Raw genomic sequence first — 6896 nt, 5'->3', positions numbered from 1 at the left:
GATTGTGTGTACCAAACATCGAGAATTTTCGACAGAAAGTAATGTCTGAAGCACATAAATCAAAATTTTCGGTTCACCCCGGCAGTACAAAAATGTACAGAGATTTAAAGAAAAATTTCTGGTGGAGCGGAATGAAGAAGGATGTAGCAGAATACATCTCTAGATGCCAGGTCTGTCAACAAGTTAAAGCTGAACATCAACGGCCTGGAGGACTTCTTCAACCCTTGGAAATTTCAGAATGGAAATGGGAATATATTTCCATGGATTTTGTAGTAGGTTTACCAAAGTCTAGGCAAAGTCATAATGGAATATGGTTAATCGTAGATAGACTCACAAAATCTGCACATTTTCTACCTGTTCGCATGAATTATAATCTGGAAAAATTGGCTACCATATACATGGACAATATTGTGCGATTACATGGAGATCCGGCAAGCATTCTGTCTGATAGAGATCCAAGATTTGTATCTCGGTTCTGGAAAAGTTTTCAACAAGCTATGGGGACTAAGGTTACTCTCAGTACAGCTTATCACCCTCAAACTGATGGCCAAACAGAGAGAACAATACAAACCCTTGAAGATATGCTACGAGCATGTGTTTTAGAATTCAGTGGTAATTGGAGTGAATATCTACCTTTAATTGAGTTCTCTTACAATAACAGTTATCATAGCAGTATTGGAATGGCTCCATACGAAGCTCTGTATGGTCGAAAATGTCGATCACCTCTATACTGGGATGAGGTAGGAGAGAAATCCATAACTGAACCTGAACTTGTCCAAGAAACCGTGGACAAAGTAACAATCATTAAAGAAAGACTCAAAATTGCTCAAGATCGACAGAAAAGTTGGGCTGATCTAAAGAGGAGACCAGTGGAGTTCACCGTTGGAGAAAAAGCTTACGTAAAAGTTTCTCCCAAGAAAGGAGTTGTTCGATTCAATAAAGCTGGGAAATTACATCCTCGTTACATAGGACCTTTTGAAATTTTAGAAAGATTCGGAACATTGGCATACAGACTAGCATTGCCACCAGATATGTCAAGAATTCAGAATGTATTTCATGTTTCACAATTGAGGAAATACATCCCAGATCCAAGTCATGTTCTTCAAACTGGACCACTCTTGATGGAAAGTAATCTGAATGAAAAACTAAGATATGAAGAAGTTCCAATTTGAATTTTGGACACCAAAGAACAAGTATTAAGGCGACGCAACATTTCCTATGTTAAGATACAGTGGTCTAATCATACCGAAAGAGAAGCTACTTGGGAACTAAAAGAGAAGATGTTCGAGCAATATCCCTATCTGTTCGAAAATCTAGAAAACTCAAGTTTCAGGGACGAAACTTCCAATAAGGAGGGAGGAATGTAAGAATATGATTTATTATTATTAATTATTAGTATTAGTATTATATTTATTATCTATTATGGAGTTCAAAACATTGACAAACATGAGCTCAAAACATTGAAAAACAAGAGTTCAAAACATTGAAAAAACAAGAGTTCAAAACATTGAAAAACAATTGTGCCCAAATTTTTGACTAAAATAATTAAAATATTTTAAAGCATGCATTAAATTATAAGAATTATTCTCCAATCTTACCTATAAATAGATGTTTTGAGAATGAGGGAAGACACACCATAAACCTCTCAAACTAGAGCATGAATGAAGCTTGGACACCATCAACATTTTCTTGAGTGATATTTTCGAGCTAGAAATTCTGTTCATTTTCGAGAGAAACTTCCAGTCCAACGGTTTATTCAAATCTAATCTCCACCGTTCATATTACACTTTCATATGTTTTAAACATCATATCAAAATTTCAGCCTCATCCATACGGTCAAATTTTGTGAAACAATTCGGCAAGAAAACTGCTCGGATTTCAACCGAGTTTAGCTAATTTACGGATTTTCGGACGATAAATTCCAGCTTGTTTCTTCCGTAATTTTGGAGCACCTTTTCGGTAAGTGGGCTTATGTTTTAAAGTATTTAAGTATGTTTTCGAAAAATCGATCGACATGATATATTCCTTCGATTTGATATATGAATATTTCGTTTCGATAAATTGTTAAGCATGTTTAAATCAATTTCAAATGCATGTTCCTTTCGTTTCAAAATTATGTTGTTTTCGTTTCATGTTATATTCTAATATATATTCTTAAACATCAATTTGGTGTATTCTAAGAATTATGTTTAAAGGCACTGTTATGATTCAAGTTAGAAATGGTAAAAAGGAAAATTTTCCCAAAACATGATAAGATATGACAAGTTTATGGCCCTGATGCGGTGGGTAATAATAACCGATATATGGCCTCACCCCTTAGAGGAATTACATATAGGGGACTGATCAGTAACACCATGGATAATAAGATGAAATAACAGTGCAATACGAATAATATATGATATGTCTATATGCATATGATAAGTTATGCTCATTGTTAATATCATGTCCTGATTTTGTTATGAATTATTATTGTGACATGAAATTCATTTAATATTTTTATAAATATATATAAGTTATGTCGTGTCTATCATTTTGTCTTTTTATTGTTCCGACGTTTGTTGAGACACGGAAAATTTCGAATTGTTAAGATCTATATTTGTATATCCTTGTGTTATTGTGATCGATCGTCCCCCACTTGCTGAGTATTTCACAAAATACTCACCCTTACACCTCTCACTCCCAGATAAGAATGAAAAACAAGTTGAAGAAGAAGAGCAAATGCATTTCTGGGGATGGTAACAAGGTTTCAGTTGATCACGACATACTTTGGAATTTGGCTATCTTTTATTTTTACGTTGTTCGCTTCCGCACTCGTTTGTTAAGTTGAATACGTTGTAAAGACAATGTATGTTTTATGAAAAAGACTGGTTTGGTTGTACACTGTACTACGAGGCTTGTTGATTTACGATTGAATAATTGTAAAACAACGCCGGATGTCAACTCACCCCGGTATCGGGACGTGACATTGCCTTTTTAAATTCATGTTTACAATGCACAAAGGGGCTGCCATGATAGGGCTATGGGAAGGGATGAATTTCAGTGTGTTTAAGGGTGATTAAGGGCCATGGTTAAGGGCTGTACAGGTAAGGCAATATATTAAACGAAAATTGGGGTTTCAATAAGCTAGGGTTTTTGGTTTTGGCTTCCTAGGATGGCGCGGCCACCATCTGCTGTATGGACATGTTTAAGGGGCCTAATGGGGGTAGTCATGGTCCTAGGATGATTGAGGGAAGGCTGGTTCAAAGGGAAAGGGGCTGTAGCTTGAGGCTTGGGCACGCAAGCCTTGTGAGGATTGGGTTTGGGGGCTGTGGCTTCTAGGCTCTTTAATCTCAGTACAGCAGGGTCTCTAGGGTCGATCTTGGTCCTAGGATAGTTGGTTAGGGTCTGTACATGATGGTTAGGGTCTAGGCTTGAAGGAACCGATGTTAAGTTAGCCTAGGGTTTTCGAATTATGAGCAAAATTTTTCAGCAGCTACCTAGGCTTGATCGAAGGTCTTAAAAGGTTTTATTTTGGTTGTATAGGGCATTTTTAGGTGTTAATAAGTTATGATTCAAGTTTGAAAAAGTTTGGTTAAGTCTCGAGTTGATTCGGGTTAAAACCAGGAATTATGTTTAAGTTTGTAAACGAATTAAAAAATTAGACGAGGGACTTAATTTTACAGCTAATAAATGGTTATGGGTGTATTTTAAGGTGTTATGTAAAGTTTGGATGGATTCGGGTCGTCGTTTTAAGATCTAAGAATAAATTAGGAAAGTTAGGGTTTCATGGGCAAAATGTTCATTTTACACCTAAAACTGTTAGAATGTTTATTGAGAGGCATTGCCCTGAATGCTGTAATGAATGCTAAAATATTTATTTTGAAATTTTATGGAATTTTATGATGAAAACGATAATGCTAAAAGACGTGTTGCATGCTTGGTTTAAAAAAATTGATATATGTGTACGAATTTTTATAAGTGATGAATATAATGAAAAGTTGAAGGAGGTGACTTGATTGTGACTAATACGATGATATGTAAGGCTAATTCTCATTTGACGGGTGAGAGTATCCTTGATGTCCCCGCCGCCCGGTACCATGATTATACATAGATGGATCCATCGACCTAGAGCTTATACGAAAGTCACAATTAACGATCCGAATTCAATAAAAAGGAAACGCATACGTATATGATGAAAGGAGAAATTATATAATGAAAAGAAAAAAGATTTAAAGGTATGCATGTTCATGAAAAGCTATTTTATTAAATGTATCTTTCACCATTGCTTGTGAATGTGTGTGTGTGTGTGTTTGTGTGTATTATTAATTATAATGTTAAGGTTTGTTGAGTCAATAGACTCACTAGGTGTGATCGATGCATGTGAGCATGATGTTGTTGATTATGGAGGACTTGATGGTTGAACTAGCTGGATTGATGGTGCACATAACCCGAGGACCTTTGCTAGTTTTCTGCATTAAGATTACTTTAAAGATTTTATGACATTATGCTTTTGAGTGGTTTTGAGATATTTAAGATTTTATGCTTTATTTTCAAATAATAGGTTGGTTGGTTGGTTTACGATTTACGATTTTATGTTTTGCATACGTTCTTTTGAGCATCCAAATTATATTAATATTTAACAAACTATTGATAATGCATAAAGATATTAATGAAGAAGCCAAAAGTTCCTGAATTAATAAATATGAAGATTTTTTAATCAAAGATCCAAAAGATTTTATGAATTTTTATTTACGGCTTAGAAATTTTGATACGAATATCAGTTGTTCAAATTGACGGAAAATCCTCATATTATCTGTAATGAATAAGTAAAATAAATGTGGGTTCACGAATCGCAACTTGATGTTTGAGAAATTATTTATTGAAAAATGTTTCAATAATATATAATCAAGAGAAGCTTGATTGAAATAGATGATGCATGTCAATTTTATGATTATAAATAAGTTGGTTTAGTTTATTTATTTGCCACCAATCAACTATTAACACTATTGATTTGAGAATAAATGCGTCATATTTTGGGGATATCTGAAACATATATTGTAAATATCATGTCAACTGATTATGTATTAAAAGTTATTGATTGTGTGAGAAATGTACTACAATGAATCTCCTGAAGAGATTGTAAATATGTTGGAAATAATTTGAATTTTAATTATGATCATGTATTTTGAATTAAAACAATGAGTTTAGATTGATGCAACTTCTCATTTTGTCATTCTTGTGAGTAATGTTTCCAACATTAAGGGGAGGAAACTAGAAGTTTTTAAAAAAAAAAAATTGAGGTCGATCTCCATGTAATACAAAGTGAACATGAAGTTCAAAGTTTAATTCACAAAATACATTATTTGATTATGTGAATAAGATTTCTTATAATGTTTAGCTTCATTAATGTTCTAGTTGAACAATTTATACAATTCGTCTGAAGTGACGAATAATCCATTTGAAGAAAATGAGTGAATATATCAATGTCAATGGAGGCTGGTCGTTCTGAAAGAAATCGATGTCCTGCAAAACCATATCTTATTTTACTTGCAAGTAAATGAAAAAAAGACGCTATAACCGTGATCGATCAATTAATTTAATGAATCTAATTTGAATGATGATTTTCATGAAGAATGACAAGTATATTAGATGAGATTTTAACAAATTATATACTATCTAATAAATTTTCAGATCGAAATTATATAATTATAAATGACTTTTTTGTCTCAATTTATTATGCAAAATAATGAATATTCATAACTACAATTTGTAGTGATTGTCAATGAAAATTATTGACAAATGACATGTGATATATAAACACACTTTAGCTCAAAGCTTCTAACCCAAAGTCAATTGTGAGAAAATAATTTAATTTTTCGAGAATGTGTTGAATTGAATGTGATCTATATAGAAAATCTTCGAATATTTTGAAGTATTGAACGGAATCAGATTCAACCTTCAAAACTATCATTTCAATAGAACAACATATAATTATACGAATTAAAATGATCATTGTGCATGTGATACATTCGACTTATTTCTCAAGAGTTTACTAAAATGGTCAAATATTTGAAATATAAATTTGTCATGAAATACGTAGAAAATACAAAATTCTGTATACGATTATGGATTGAACATTTTCTAAAAAAATATATGTTCATAAGTTTTAGTACAAAAAAAATGTACGAAAATACTTTTGTAAGTTACATACATTTGTGGTTGTTACCATTTGATGCTCAAAGTATCATTTTCACCAACTTGAAGTTTAAGAAAAAATATTTGGTATTGAAGTACCATATCAAAATGCAATTTATGCACCATCATATCTCACGAAATGACACTAATGAGGTATAATCATTCTCCAACTTGAAGACATTGGCAACCAAAAAATCACATGCTCAATTTTATTTGCAATCTTAAACAATATATGGATTTACATAAAGAATTAGCAACAATTGAAGATAATGCGACCGATCTTTTCATAAAATTATCATTTGCATCAACTTTTGACAAATCGGTGTACAAGATTGGAATACGAAGAGTTAATAATTTCAAGCGATGATTGCAATAGAGGGAGCAGTAAAAGTTGTATTATTTTTTTTCGGGATAATACCCATTTTCGTCCTTATTATTTACCGCTTTTCCCATTTCAATCTCTTTTCATTTTGACTACTTAATTAATCCTTCAAGTTTTCAAAATCTCCCCGAATTGGTCCCTGTCGTTATCTTGACGTTGATATTAACGTTGACCCACATCATGTGCCTCTCACATGTTCATTTCTTTGTGAAGGCAGTCGATTAACACGTCCTTATTGTTTACTCTCCTTTTCAACCCTTACTCGTATTCTTGATCATTGTCGCCGCCTTCATTGCTTCCCTGGCCGCGGGGGTGGTGCACTCTGTCCCGAAAAACAAGC

This window comes from Primulina huaijiensis, chromosome 6 (genome assembly GCF_012295235.1).
Source record: "Primulina huaijiensis isolate GDHJ02 chromosome 6, ASM1229523v2, whole genome shotgun sequence".
In the NCBI taxonomy this organism is placed as follows: domain Eukaryota; kingdom Viridiplantae; phylum Streptophyta; class Magnoliopsida; order Lamiales; family Gesneriaceae; genus Primulina; species Primulina huaijiensis.
The sequence above is the reverse complement of the archived record's forward strand: the minus strand, read 5'-3'. Positions refer to the sequence as shown.